We start from the raw sequence: 13,251 nt of genomic DNA, 5'->3' as shown, positions 1-13,251 counted from the left end.
TGAAAATGTTAAATAAAATTAGAAGCACCTGCGCTTCACATTCAAAAATTTTTGTTTCGTTCTGTTGGTCCACACACAACTGTGCTCAGGACTTGCTCCTGGTTTTGTGCTCAGAGATCACTCCAGGAGGGTTTTGGAGACCCTATGAGGTGCCAGGGATCAAACCAGGTCAGTTGTGTGCAAGCAAAGAGCTCTACCCACTGTGCTATCTCTCTGGCCCCCAAGCTACATTTATGAAGGCACTTTACCACCCTACCCCCTCACACTTTCCTCTCGTGTTTGTTGGGGGTGATGCTCTGGTTGCAGTGCTCTCACACACCCGGCTGTGGGGCATCAGAGACCACACTTTGTTCTGGTGCTGGGATCTGAAACAGCAGAGCCACTGGGATTGCACGTGGCGTTCGGGCCAGGGCTGGGGGCTGCACTTGAGCTTCACTGGCCTGACCCCGGCAAAGCAGATGCACTGCAGATGAACTTCCACTGGGCCCCTGAGAGTTTGCCTCTTTCTTGCATTGCTCCAGACTCTCCTCTCAGCATAGCTCTTGCCGAGTCTCGTGACTTCTGAGTGTTGTGTCTTCATTCTCACTGTCTCCAGGAATGACTCCCCTTGAGATTTCCTCAGTGGCCCAATAGCTATTCAGCAGCGTGGCGTTAAGTCTCTAAATGCTTTTCATTCTTTCTTCCCATGGTTCGTTTCTAGCTTTATTCCATTGTGATACAAAAAGAACCTGGATATGGTTTTAATATTCAGGATCTATTGACACCAGATCTACCTCTCACATGGGTCTCTGAAAAATGTCCTGTGTACTAAGAGAAGGAGGTGGATTCTGTTTTCATGGGGTAGAGAGCCCCAGGGATGTTTATTAAACACATTGCATCAAACACCTCATTAAAGGCTATTGTTTCTTTGATTTTATCTGGTTGATCTGCCCATGCATCCTTTGGCGAGGGCTTGGGGCGGTTGAGGCCCCTGACTACTATTGTGTTCTGTTGACTTCTCATGTCAGACCTGACATGAGTTGCTTTACATATTTTTGAAGCTCTTTCATTTGGTGCATATAGGTTAACAGGTGTTAAGTCTCCTTGCTGCATTTTATCCCTTCATCATTATATAATATTCATCCCTGTCTTTAACGTGGAAACCTATATTTTCTTTTCTTAATTTTACTTTTTGGGTCACACCGGCAATGCTCAGTGGGTTACACCTGGCTCTGCACTCAGGAATTACTCCTGGCAGTGCTCGGGGATCATATGGGATACTTGGGATCAAATAGTCATATAGGTTGACTGTGTGCAAGGCAAATGCCCTACCTGCCTTACGATCGCTCTGGCCCCCGGAACCTACTTTTTTTTTCTGTTATAAGTATGGCTGTCTCTGCCATTTTCAGATTTCCATTTGCCTTATGATTGTTTTCTAACCTCTTACACCTGTTTATCATTGAAACTCGTGTGGGTCTCCTGTTTTCTTGGTCATCCAGCCACTCCATGCCATTTAATTGGTGTGTTCAGGCTATTGATATTTTGTTTGTTTGTTTGTTTGTTTTTGGCTTTTTGGGTCATAGCCAGCAATGTTCAGGAGTTCCTCCTGGCTCTGCACTCAGGAATCACTTCTGGAGGTGCCCAGGGGACCATATGGGATGCTGGGGGGTTGAACCCGGGTTGGCCACGTGCAAGGTAAACACCCTACCCGCTGTACTATCGCTCCAGCCCAAGCTATTAATGTTTAGTATGATTATTTATTTTAATTTTTCTATGTGACTTTGGGCATCATTTCAATTTGTTTCTAACCCTATGTCCTCTTATTCTTGCTTCTTATCCTTTGAAATCTGTGTTTTGTGTAGGGAGTTGGGTTCTAATTTCTCGCCTTGTCTCTTCGAAGCATTTTGATTTGGGGTTGCCGTTAAAACAACTTAGAATCTAAGTTTATGTTCCAGGCTTCCAGGTGAAGCTGAAAGCAAGTAAATCTTGAGTGTGTTCTAGGAGTCCGCAATATGACTTTCCTTTCTTTTGCACATTTTATGTTTTTCAGGTCTCTCACTACGTTTCCCCACCCCCACCCCCACCCTGCCCCCAGACCCGGGATGTCTTCTCCTTTGTAGACATCCCTTGACTGTTTCCTGCAGGGTTTCGTGGTGACAGAGTGTCCTGCTCTGCCTTCCCTGCCTTCTGTGGATGCTGTGATGACCAGTGAGCGTGCACACACCTGGTTGTGTTACTGTCCAGTTCAGCAAGCACACGAGCTCCTGGGGGTCCCCTCTCTCAGCGGGGTTTGTTTTGGGTTTTGGGTCACACCCAGCGGTGCTCAGGGCTTACTCCTGACTTTATACTTAGTGATCACTCCTAGCAGGGCTGGGGAGGGGGGACCCTAGGTGGTGTTGGGGATCAGAGCCAGGTTGGCTGCTCGAGGCAAGCTCCCTGTCTCCTGTGCTCTCTCCAGCCCCGTCGGCAGCTTGAGAGGGGGAGTGTTTAGACGGGAGAGTTTCCCGCCTCCCATTTCAGAGTTGGACGTTGAAGATCGTAAACTGGGATGCTGGGTGGGGCGTGCAGTTCCCTGCTCTGCAGGGTCAAGTTCTGCACCTTGGGAAACCTCATCCTGGTTTCATCTTTACAGCTCCCTGTCTCAGCCTACTGCCCCGCCCCGCCCCGCCCCGCCCCTGCCTCCCGCACCGGGAAAGCCCAGCTCTAAAGGGTCTCAGACCAGTCTTGTGTAGATTTGCAGTGATGGCAGCTTGGTATAAGCTCAGATTCTTCCCATCACGTCGTTTGGATTCCCAGCAGACGATTCTTTAGACACCGATGACAGCCTCGGGCTTGTCAAAGGAAGGATGCCAGGAGCAGAGCAACAAAAGATCTACGCTTTCTTACTCCTGACTCTGTGCTCAGGGATCACTTCTCCTGGGGCTCAGGAGAACCACACCCGGGATGCCAGGGCTTGAACCCTGGTGGCCAGGTACAAGGCAAGCGCCCTACCCACTGTACTATTGCTCTGGCCCCCGAAATGACGTTTACAATTTTTTAATTTTAATTTTTTGAAACTGAACATTTTTTTCTTTCTAATTTCATTTTTATAAAGTTGCTCACAATAATTGATTACATTTAATATTCCAACACCAATCCCACCACCATTCCACCTTCCCACCACATATTTTGAATGTTTCCACCCCGATCCCCAAAGCCTGACGCCCCCCCCCCAAAGCAGGACCTAAACAATTTATTTTGTATTGCTTGTTAAGAATAACCTGCTAGAAATGATCCAAAAGAGTTTCCTTAGAGGAAAATGTGTGAAGATTGTTGTCTTTCACCCTGGAGTCATTATGGAAATTACATTTTCATGTCAGAAAAAAAAAACAATAACAACTCAAGGGTGTAGGGCTTCAGAATAAAGAAAGGATGGTCACCAGACTGAATACCGATCACATCATAAAACAGTCATGGAACTTCAATCATTTTTTTTTTTTAACCACATTGCCACAACTTCTGGAAGCATTGGTGTGGACCAGCCCAATGGGCCTGGAGTTTGGACACTTCCACTTTCTGGAGTAAGTCCCCTGGTGCGTCACAGCCATCACCTGGGACAAATCCTCTGGCCCCACCCCAGGCCTGGTGAAGCAATGTCTCTGGAAGTGGGTTCAGCTGCCTGTGTTGGATGCAGCCTGCCCAGCGGTCCTGCCACATCCAGCTGGAGGGCCACGCAGTCGGGCCCCTTTCTGAGGGGCGGGGACCTTCTCTGCTCAGCCTCCTGTCACCAGATCCCGTACTCGAAAGGGAAGTCTGTTCCCGGGGTGTCTGCCAGGTTAGAAACCCCTGTAGCCGTTCTCCCCAGTCAGAGAGAGGCTTCCTGTCCCCAGCCTGGGACACCTCCTGTAAGTTTGAAGGTGACCTTTTACGACGGCTCTTGTCCCCGGGAAGGCATCCTGGCTCATACCTGGTCCTTACATACTTTAATTTCTCATTCCCCTGTCAGCTGGTCACCCTCCTCTGAGTGCCTATTATTAATATTGTTGTGATAATGATGATTCTGAACAACCACCATTTATCAAGCCCTTGTTATTAGGGTCACACATTGCCTAGGGATAGTCCCCATGTCCCCATTCTAATCACGGCCACTCTGGGAAGCTGACCTCTGTGCTCTGTCTTAGGAAGGGAAGGGGGCGGGAGAGATTTACTAGCAGGCTGGGCGCACGCTTTGCATGTGGGTGGCCCAGGTTTGATCCTGGGTGCCGCATGGTCTCCTGAGCAGGGGGCCAAGAGGGTCACACCCAGAGAAGCTGAGAGTGGAGAAGTGGCTTGGGGTCTGGAGGGCATGTTTGCATGCAGAAGTTCCGGGTTTAATCCCTGATACCGCCTGGTACCTGCAGCACCAGTGGCAGCACTTCTAAGTATTGTCCCCAGAGAGAGAGAGAAAGAGAGAGAGACAGAGACAGAGAGACACAGAGAGAGACACAAAGAGAGACACAGAGAGAGTGCAAGAGAGAGAGAAATTGTGAATAGCAGGTTGCATATGGCTACCCAGGTTTGATGCCCAACACATCATATAACCCTGTCAGGAGTGATCTCTAAATGCAGAGCCAGGAGTAAGCCCTGGGCACTGCTGGGTATGAGAGAGAAAGAAAGAAAGAAACAAAGAAAGAAAGAAAGAAACAAAGAAAGAAAGAAAGAAAGAAAGAAAGAAAGAAAGAAAGAAAGAAAGAAAGAAAGAAAGAAAGAAAGAGAAGGAAAGAGAGAGAAAGAGAGAAAGAAAGGGAAAGAAAGGAAAGAAGGAAGGAAGAAGAAAGAAAGAAAGAGAAGGAAAGAGAGAGAAAGAGAGAAAGAAAGAGAGAAAGAAAGGGAAAGAAAGGAAAGAAGGAAGGAAGAAAGAAAGAAAGAAAGAAAAGGAAAGGAAGAAGGAAAGAAAAAAGAAAATGGGAGAAAGGAAGGAAGGAGAGAAAGGAAGGAAAGAAAGATGGAAGGAAGGAAAGAAGGATGGAAGGAAGGAGAGAAGGAAGGAAGGAAGGAAGGAAGGAAGGAAGGAAGGAAGGAGGAAGGAAGAGGGAGGGAGAAAAGGAAGGAAGGAAGGAAGGAAGGAAGGAAAAAAGGAGGGAGGGAGGGAGGAAGGGAGGAGGGAGGAGGGAAGGAAGGAAGGAAGGAAGGAAGGAAGGAAGGAAGGAAGGAAGGAAGGAAGGAAAAAAGGAGGGAGGGAGGGTGGAAGGGAGGGAGGGAGGAGGGAAGGAAGGAAGGAGGGAAGGAAGGAAGGAAGGAAGGAAGGAAGGAAGGAAGGAAGGAAGGAAGGAAGGAAGGAAGGAAGGAAGGAAGGAAGGAAGGAAGGAAGGAAGGAAGGGAGGGAGGGAGGGAGGGAGGGAGGGAGGGAGTGTCCTGGGAGGTGAGTGAAATGCCCAGTCCCGGTCAGCTTGTAGGCAGCTGAGCCAGGGTTCAGCACTCATGTCTGTGCCCCTCGGGCCTCACCTCCCTCCAGCCTCCTGGGCTCCCCTCACTGACCACCAGCCTTGTTCATGCACAGCGGGCTGGGCGCTTGCCTCGCATGTAGCAGATCTGTGTTTGATTCCTGGCACCCCGCCTGGTCCCCCGAGCATTCTCAGGAGTGATGCCTGAGCCCAGAGCCCGGAATAAGCCCTGAGCATCGCTGGGTGTGGCCCCAAACCAAACAAGAAAACCTATGCTCATCCAGGGGCCGGGAGAGATGGCCGCCAGGGCAGGGCACGGGACAGGTGCTAACCGTGCGGTCTCGGTCAAACAAGCCCCGGTGAGTTCCACTTTCTGCACTCAGTAATTATATGACCTTGGGTGTGTTCCGATTCTCTCCAAGCCTCAATTTTCTCCTCTGCACAATGGGGATAATAACAGCATTCATCTCATAAGGCTGCCATGAGTAGTAAATGAGTTAGGGCCCATAAAGACTTAGAAAAGCACTGGCTCCTAGGAAGCACTTGGTGGATGTCGCTCTCATTATTAGGAAGGGCACGCGCCCAGCAATTAGACAATTACCCTACGGATGGGTCCTATCCAGAACGCACGCGCGTTACAGCAGTGTAAATCACCGCCTGCGCTCCAACTGCACGGGGTACCCACTGGTTGCCAGCCTCGAACTCGTCCAGCCGCCTCCTAACCGATTCCCCGCCTGCAGTTCCAGCCTCCACTCACGGTCAACCTCCCCAGCGCCCAGCTGGGCCTGCGTGCGTGTGGCCACCCCGCTCAATCCCCTGCTTCTCCTTTAGCCCCATCTGCCCCCAGGCTCTCGGAGGCCTGGCTGGGACAGGCCCCACCTCTTCACTCTTCGTCCTGCCTGAACTCTGGGTGCAGCTGACCTGGGCTCTGGGCCTTTCTGCAGATGCGAGGATGCGCCTGCATGTCCCTGCTCTGGGCTGTTCACTTGCAGCCCACACCGCTGGGCTTCCTGCCCAGGACTTTTCTCTCCCAACACTTTGCCCCCAACTCCCAAGGAGATGGAACCGCAACTTCCTTCTCTGAGCCCAGCCTGGCCACAGTGCTTGAACTATAATTCGGGTAGGAAAAGAGCTTAGATTTAGAGCTTAGATTTTTTTTTCTTTTTGGGTCACACCCAGTGATGCTCAGGGGTTACTCCTGGCTCTGCACTCAGGAATTACCCCTGGTGGTGCTCAGGGGACCATATGGGATGCTGGGAATCGAACCCGGGTCGGCCGCGTGCAAGGCAAACTCCCTACCCGCTGTGCTATCGCTCCAGCCCAGAGCTTAGATTTTTTTTGCCACCAGAAACCTGGGCTGGAGCGATAGCACAGCTGTTGGGTGTTCACCTTTCACGCGGCCAACCCGAGTTTGATTCCTCCACCCCTCTCGGAGAGCCCAGCAAGCTACCAAGAGTATGGAGCCTGCCCGGCAGAGCCTGGCAAGCTACCTGTGCGTATTGAATATGCCAAAAACAGTAACAATAAGTCTCTCAATGAGAGATGTTACTGGTGCCCGCTCGAACAAATCGATGAGCAACGGGATGACAGTGACAGTGACCAGAAACCTGGGCTCAAGTTCTGAACCTTCTTCCTGAGATGAAATTTCCTTTCTGTAAATGGTTGGTAATAAACCCTCCCATGCTCCGCCCAGTCTCCCCCCCAGCCCTTCCCCCCAGGACATGGCACACTTCATAGCCCCTACCTCAGAGACCAGGGACGTCATCGTCATCATGCTGGCCTCACTCACAGTTCTTCGACGCTTCTTCAACGCTGCTGATCTCACTGCCTGCTGAGCGGGCCTGGCTCCCATAAGCTCTCTGAGCATCCGTCCTTTAAGTTAGGGACATTGAGACTAAATCTTTCCCACGCCATAGCCATGCCTCCAGATCCTGTGCCAGGCTGCTTCATTCGGGACACCTGGAGCAGGAAGGGTGAGGCCCCTTCCCGCCCCAACGGAGCCTGCCCCAGCAGCCGGCAACCTCCAGAACTCACCCAACCGCCGTCATGCTCACGGCCGCTCTCCACATGCTCGGACGAGCCTCGGCCATGAGTGAGTCTATTCCTGGACATCTCACACTTTACATTACTGGTGGACTAAGAGTAGCGTACCACATTTGATTGGGAAGGCAACCAATCTTAGGGGGAAATAGCGATAGCATAGCGGGTAGGGCGTTTACCTTGCACGCGGCCGACCCGGGTTCGATTCTCGGTCCCTCTTGGAGAGCGCAGCAAGCTACTGAGAGTATCCCGCCCACATGGCAGAGCTTGGCGAGCTACTTGTGGTGTATTCAATATGCCAAAAACAGTAACAAGTCTCACAATGGAGACGTTACTGGTGTATGCTCCGGCAAATGAATGAACAAGGGGATGACAGTGCTACAGTGCAGTGCTATGTAGCACCAAGGCCCAACCTTTAACAACAAGTTACTAATCTCTTATAGAAACTATTAATGGCTCTTGGGTGAAATACAATAATCTTCACACATTTTCCTCTAAGAAACCTTTTTTTGGATCCTTTTTAGCATAACAAGCAATACAAAATAAATTATTTCAGTTCTGCTTTGGGGACAAAGTTTGGGGTTCGAGATGGAAATATCTGAAATATGGTGGTGGAAGAGGTATAATGGTGGTGGGATTGGTGTTCAAATGCCAAATATAATAAAATATTTTGAACATCTTTATAAAAATAAAATTTCAAAAATAAAATTTACTTTAAAAAGAACACACACAACTAAATCTTTCCACTGGAAAGATTAGCCTGTCTTCTGTGACGTCATTCTCTCTGCTTCATTCGCACTTCTGCTTTCATCTTAGGAAAGATGGATTTCACAAGCAGGCCGTAAATGAGCACATCTCAGAGAAAGAGGCTGTGGGGCGGGCAGGACCCGCCTGCTTGGGACCAAGACAAACCACGGCAGGACACGCCTGAACAGCTGCTGCTTAAGCGCCTGAGGTGCTGAGGATGTTTGGTGTGATCATCGCTTGCCCCCAAACAGGAAACCCCTGATGGTCTGGAAAGTGAGTCTTTACCCTGGCCTCGTAACCCCGCGACGGAGCGCAGCAGGTCTGTTTCAGATGTATATGCAGGTGAACTGGCCAGAGTCCTCTCTTCTTTACCTTTGAATTTATTAATTTGGTCTTCTTGGCTACACCCCCGTAGTACTCCTGGCTCTGTGCTCAGGAGTCACGCCTGGTGGTGCTTGGGGGAATCTCCTGCTGTGGGGACCGAATCAGGGTTCTCTGTGTGTGCAAGGTGGGTGCCTTCACCTCTGAACCATCTCTCTGTCCCCAAAGTTCTGTTTCAAAAATTTGCAAAGTTCAGCCATAGAGCAGACGAAAGGTATGAGCCGCGAGAGTTGGCCCAGGTGGGGGTCCTGGGGTCCTGATCTTCGGGATGCAGTGTGAACACACTCAGCTGACCTCCGCACACAGCAAGCAGGTCTGTGTGAGCACCGCAAGTGGAAAAGGCAGTGTGTGAGCACTCTTTCGAGAGCGCTGCATTCTATGTGAGCACCATACCCCAGAATGCACCTCTCAGAGCACCATGACCCTGGGTGAGCACCACATCCCAGCATGCACCTCTCAGAGCACAGTGACCCTGGGTGAGCACCATATCCCAGCATGCACCTCTCAGAGCACCATGACCCTGGGTGAGCACCACATCCCAGCATGCACCTCTCAGAGCACAGTGACCCTGGGTGAGCACCATACCCCAGAATGCACCTCTCAGAGCACCATGACCCTGGGTGAGCACCACATCCCAGCATGCACCTCTCAGAGCACCATGATCGTGAGTGAGCACCACATTCCCAAGCATTCCTACAGTCATTACAGAAACAACAATAAAGAAAGTGAGGAAAGAACAATAAAATTAAAAATAGAACACACACACACTCTCTGTCTCTGCCTATATGTCTGTCTGTCTCTCTCTCACACACACACACCACACACACACACACACACACACACACACACACACAAGTTTTGGGGCCATACCAAGTGGAGCTCAGAGCTTGCTCCTGACTCTGCAAGGTGCAGGGTTCTGGTTACTGTGCTCAGGGATGACTCCTGGCAGGGCTCAGGGGACCATATGAGGTGCCAAGGATCAAACCTGGGCCACCTGTGTACAAGGTTCCTACCCACTGCACTGTCTTTCTGCCCTTAAAAAAAAAATTTAGGGCTGGAGCGATAGCACAGTGGGTAGGGTGTTTGCCTTGTACGTGGCTGATCCAGGTTCGATTCCCAGCATCCCATATGGTCCCCTGAGCATGGCCAGGGGTAATTCCTGAGTGCACACTCATTTGTGGAATATAAAGTAACAGAACGGGAGACTAACACCCAAGGATAGTAGAGATACGTACCAAGAGGAGTACTTCACAGGTTGGAAGCTGACCTCACATGCTAGGTGAAGAAGCAGCTCTGATAGAGAAGGGATCACCAAGCAAAGAGTGCTAGGCGGGCCCACTAGGGATGGGAGATACAGGCTGAAAATAGACTATAGACTGAACATGATGCCTACTTAATACCTCTGTAGCAAACCACAACACCCAAAAAAAGAGAGCGAGCAAATGGGAATGCCCTGCCACAGAGGCGGGGTGGGGTGAAGGGGACAGGGTGGGGGTGGTGGGAGGGATGCTGGGACCATTGGTGGTGGAGAAATGGGCACTGGTGGAGGGATGGGCACTCAATCATTGTATGACTGAAAAGTAAGCATGAAAACTGTAAGTCTGTAACTTTGTCTCACGGTGATTCACTAATAAAAAAAATTAAAACAAAACAAAACAAACAAAAAATTCCTGAGTGCAGAGTTAGGAGCAACCCCTGTGCATAACTAGGTGAGAACCCCCCTCCCAAATTTTTAAATGTCATGCCTGGGGATGGGTCAGTGTCAGGGCACCGGCCTTGGGACACGAGACGGTGAATTCAACCCCTGGCACTGCCCCACGGGCCATCTCAGCAGAGCCGCTCTCTGTCCGTGGGGCGGCAAGTGTGTGATCTCCAGTGTGCTGCTGCTCTGTGTGTGTGTGTGTGTGTGTGTGTGTGTGTGTGTCTACACCATCACAGTGATGTTTACTACAAAAGGAAAAAAAACAAACACCTGTCTTTCCCCGTCAGCAATGCCCTTCCTTGGCTTTGTGGCACGCCGGGCAGAAGGCAAAGGGAGGGGACGTCGTGCTCTGGACTAGGGACGTGGTTCCACGGCAGTGACAGCTCAGCCTCGTGTGACCCGGGCACTACCCAGATGCCTGTGTGCAGAGGAATGTGTGTAGGTAGCCGGGAGGGTGGAGGCCCAGGGGCAAGGGACTCTTCCCTCAGTGGCGGGGAAGCCAATCTCCCCTTCCGTGCTTCAAAGCACAATTAGTTGATTATCAGGTATGTTGTGTTGTTGCTTTTGGGGGGGTGGGGCTTCCCAAGCAGTGCTCAGGGGGTTCAGAGGCCACTCCTGATGGCACTTGGAACCAGGTTGGAGGTTACGCACTAGAGCCTGAGCATGCGTGCCCCTTCCCCCACAGCTCCAGGGTCACACTTGACGGGGCTGGGGGCTCCAGGGCCACCGGCCCTGGTGTAGGGGTGCCGGGGACCATGAGATGCCGGGGGCAGAACTGGGTCCTGTGCATGCAAAATAGGTCCCCTGGTCCCTGTATTGCTTCTCCAACCCCAGTTTTTATTTAATTTTTTTGTTATTTCATTGTTGTTTTGAGGCTTCATCTGGTGGTGCTCGGGGCTTACTCCTGGCTCTATGCTCAGGGATCACTTTTGGTGGTGCTCAGGGGACCATTTGTGGCGCTGGGGGTGGAGCCTGGGTCGGCTGCATGTAAGGCGAGCATCCTGCCCTCTCTCTGGACTACCTCTCCAGCCCCCCGCTTGTTGTGCGTGTGTGTGTGTGCGTGTGCATGTGTGTGTGTGTGCATGTGTGTGTGTGTGCATGTGTGTGTGTGTGTGTGCATGTGTGTGTGTGTTTTCTTCCCTTATAGAGCTGGACTTGGCGTATTATAAAATCTGGCTGTTTAAAGCCTGCAATTACCACATCTAATTTTAGAACAACAGAGAGACACCAGCCGGCTTCCCTTCAGAAGAGAGCCGTGTGCAGGACCCCCCTCGCCAAGGGTGGCCCGTCTGGGCTGGGCACAGCCCAGCGGCTGAGCTCCGGACACGGCAGGGCTTAGAGTCGGAGTGCGTCAAGAGAGCTCACCCCGGTTAGATCACTGCTAGCCGGTCGATGGGTAAGTTGACCGCCATCAACCCCGGCCACCAACCCCGGCATCTGGGCTGGCACAGAGCCGTTCCCAGCCCCACAGGCTGAGCTGGCCTGGCCAGCGCCTTGCGCAGCTTGCCCTGGGTCTGCCCGGCGGTGTGTGGGCCAGAGCTCATGCCGAAAACTGGCTCACGGGAGCTGCCCCCGCACAGGCTCTGCCTGCTTCTCTCTCCCTCTCGTCCCACCTGCTTCTCAGTCCTAGACAATGACTCTTTCTTGGCCTTGGCCTTTTTTTTTTTTTTCCCTTTTGGGTCATACCCAGAGATGCACTCCTGGCTTATGCAGTCAGGAATTACTCCTGGTGGTGCTCGGGGACCATATGGGATGCTGGGAATCAAACCTGGGTTAGTCCCGTGCAAGGCAAATGCCCTACCCGCTGTGCTATGGCTCCAGCCCCTAGGCCTTGCCTTTAAAGAGAACTCTCCCCTCCTGACCCTGCACTCCTGCCCCGTCCAACTCTCACTCCTCTTTACAGTCACCTGAGGGTCCTGAGTTCTGCGCCCCCCACCCTGCCACCCCCCTCCCCTTTCCTGTGACCTTCTCTTGCCAGCTTGTATCCTGTCATCAGGGACAGTGGCCTCGCCTGACCTTTGATACCTCCTCCTGACCTTTTGTTTTGTTTTGTTTTTGCTTTTTGGGTCACACCTGGCAATGCACAGGGGTTACTCCTGGCTCATGCACTCAGGAATTACCCCTGGCAGTACTCAGGGGACCATATGGGATGCTGGGAATCAAACCTGGGTCGGCCACGTACAAGGCGAATGGCCTACCCGCTGTGCTATCGCTCCAGCCCCTCCTCCTGATCTTTTGGACCTCTGTCTCCTTTCTGGGTCTGACCTGACCCATGACCAGTCTGATTTTGCAGTCTCACGCCTGGCCCTGGCCCCCGCCCTTCTCCCTGCCTTGGTTTCCTCAGAGACCCCTCACGCCTGACGCTCCCCGCCCAGGGTCCCCTCATCGGCCACACGCCAAGGCTCCAGATCTTTCTTTTTTGTTTTTGCTTTTGGGCCTGACTCCTGGCTCTGCACTCAGGGGTCACTCCCGGCAGGCTCCGGGGACCCGATGGGGAGCCTGGGATTGAACCTGGGCTCCTCGTGCCAGGCAAGCGCCCTCCCCGCTGGACTCTCGCTCCGGCCCAACTCCAGAGCTTTCTATCTGGGCACAAGTGCAGTCCCCAAGCAAGAGGCCTTGGCGCTGACCTTGGCTCCGAGCAGCGTCCCCGGACTCGCCGTCCTGGCGAGGACCCCGTGCAAAGCTGCCTCTCTGCGTGTAAGGAGAGGAGACGAGATCAGCCTCAGAGACTCAATTTGGATCCCTGCAGAGAGGAGGGCAGAGACCCCCCCCCAGAGAGCTGGACGTGGAGACACCCCCCACGTGACCCCCAGGGTCCTGTCTCTGAGGCTGGAGCTGGAGGGAAGGGCAGAACACACCTGGAGGCGTAAGGAACTTGGATCTCCACCACCGCAGGGACCCTGGGCACCAAACCCCAAGACCCCGCAGAGAGAAGCAGTCAGCCACGGGGGCCTGGTGGGCGAGCACGTCCTCGCGGGGCCGGCTGCTTGCGGGGGGCGC

At 52.3% G+C, this 13,251-nt stretch overlaps 1 long non-coding RNA gene across 1 annotated transcript; it reads right to left on the bottom strand.

Moving 5' to 3' along the window:
* Nucleotides 1-3,261: 3,261 nt before the first annotated feature.
* On the bottom strand, nucleotides 3,262-12,944 carry LOC129404945 (uncharacterized). The gene is made up of 3 exons (XR_008630272.1): nucleotides 12,879-12,944; nucleotides 7,126-7,253; nucleotides 3,262-4,375 (listed from the first exon to the last, which is right to left on the bottom strand). It is a non-coding gene; the product is annotated as an uncharacterized LOC129404945 (long non-coding RNA).
* Between the last annotated feature and the right edge of the window lie 307 nt (nucleotides 12,945-13,251).

Source organism: Sorex araneus, chromosome 5 (genome assembly GCF_027595985.1).
Source record: "Sorex araneus isolate mSorAra2 chromosome 5, mSorAra2.pri, whole genome shotgun sequence".
In the NCBI taxonomy this organism is placed as follows: Eukaryota; Metazoa; Chordata; class Mammalia; order Eulipotyphla; family Soricidae; genus Sorex; species Sorex araneus.
This window is presented reverse-complemented; position numbering and strand designations above follow the sequence as displayed.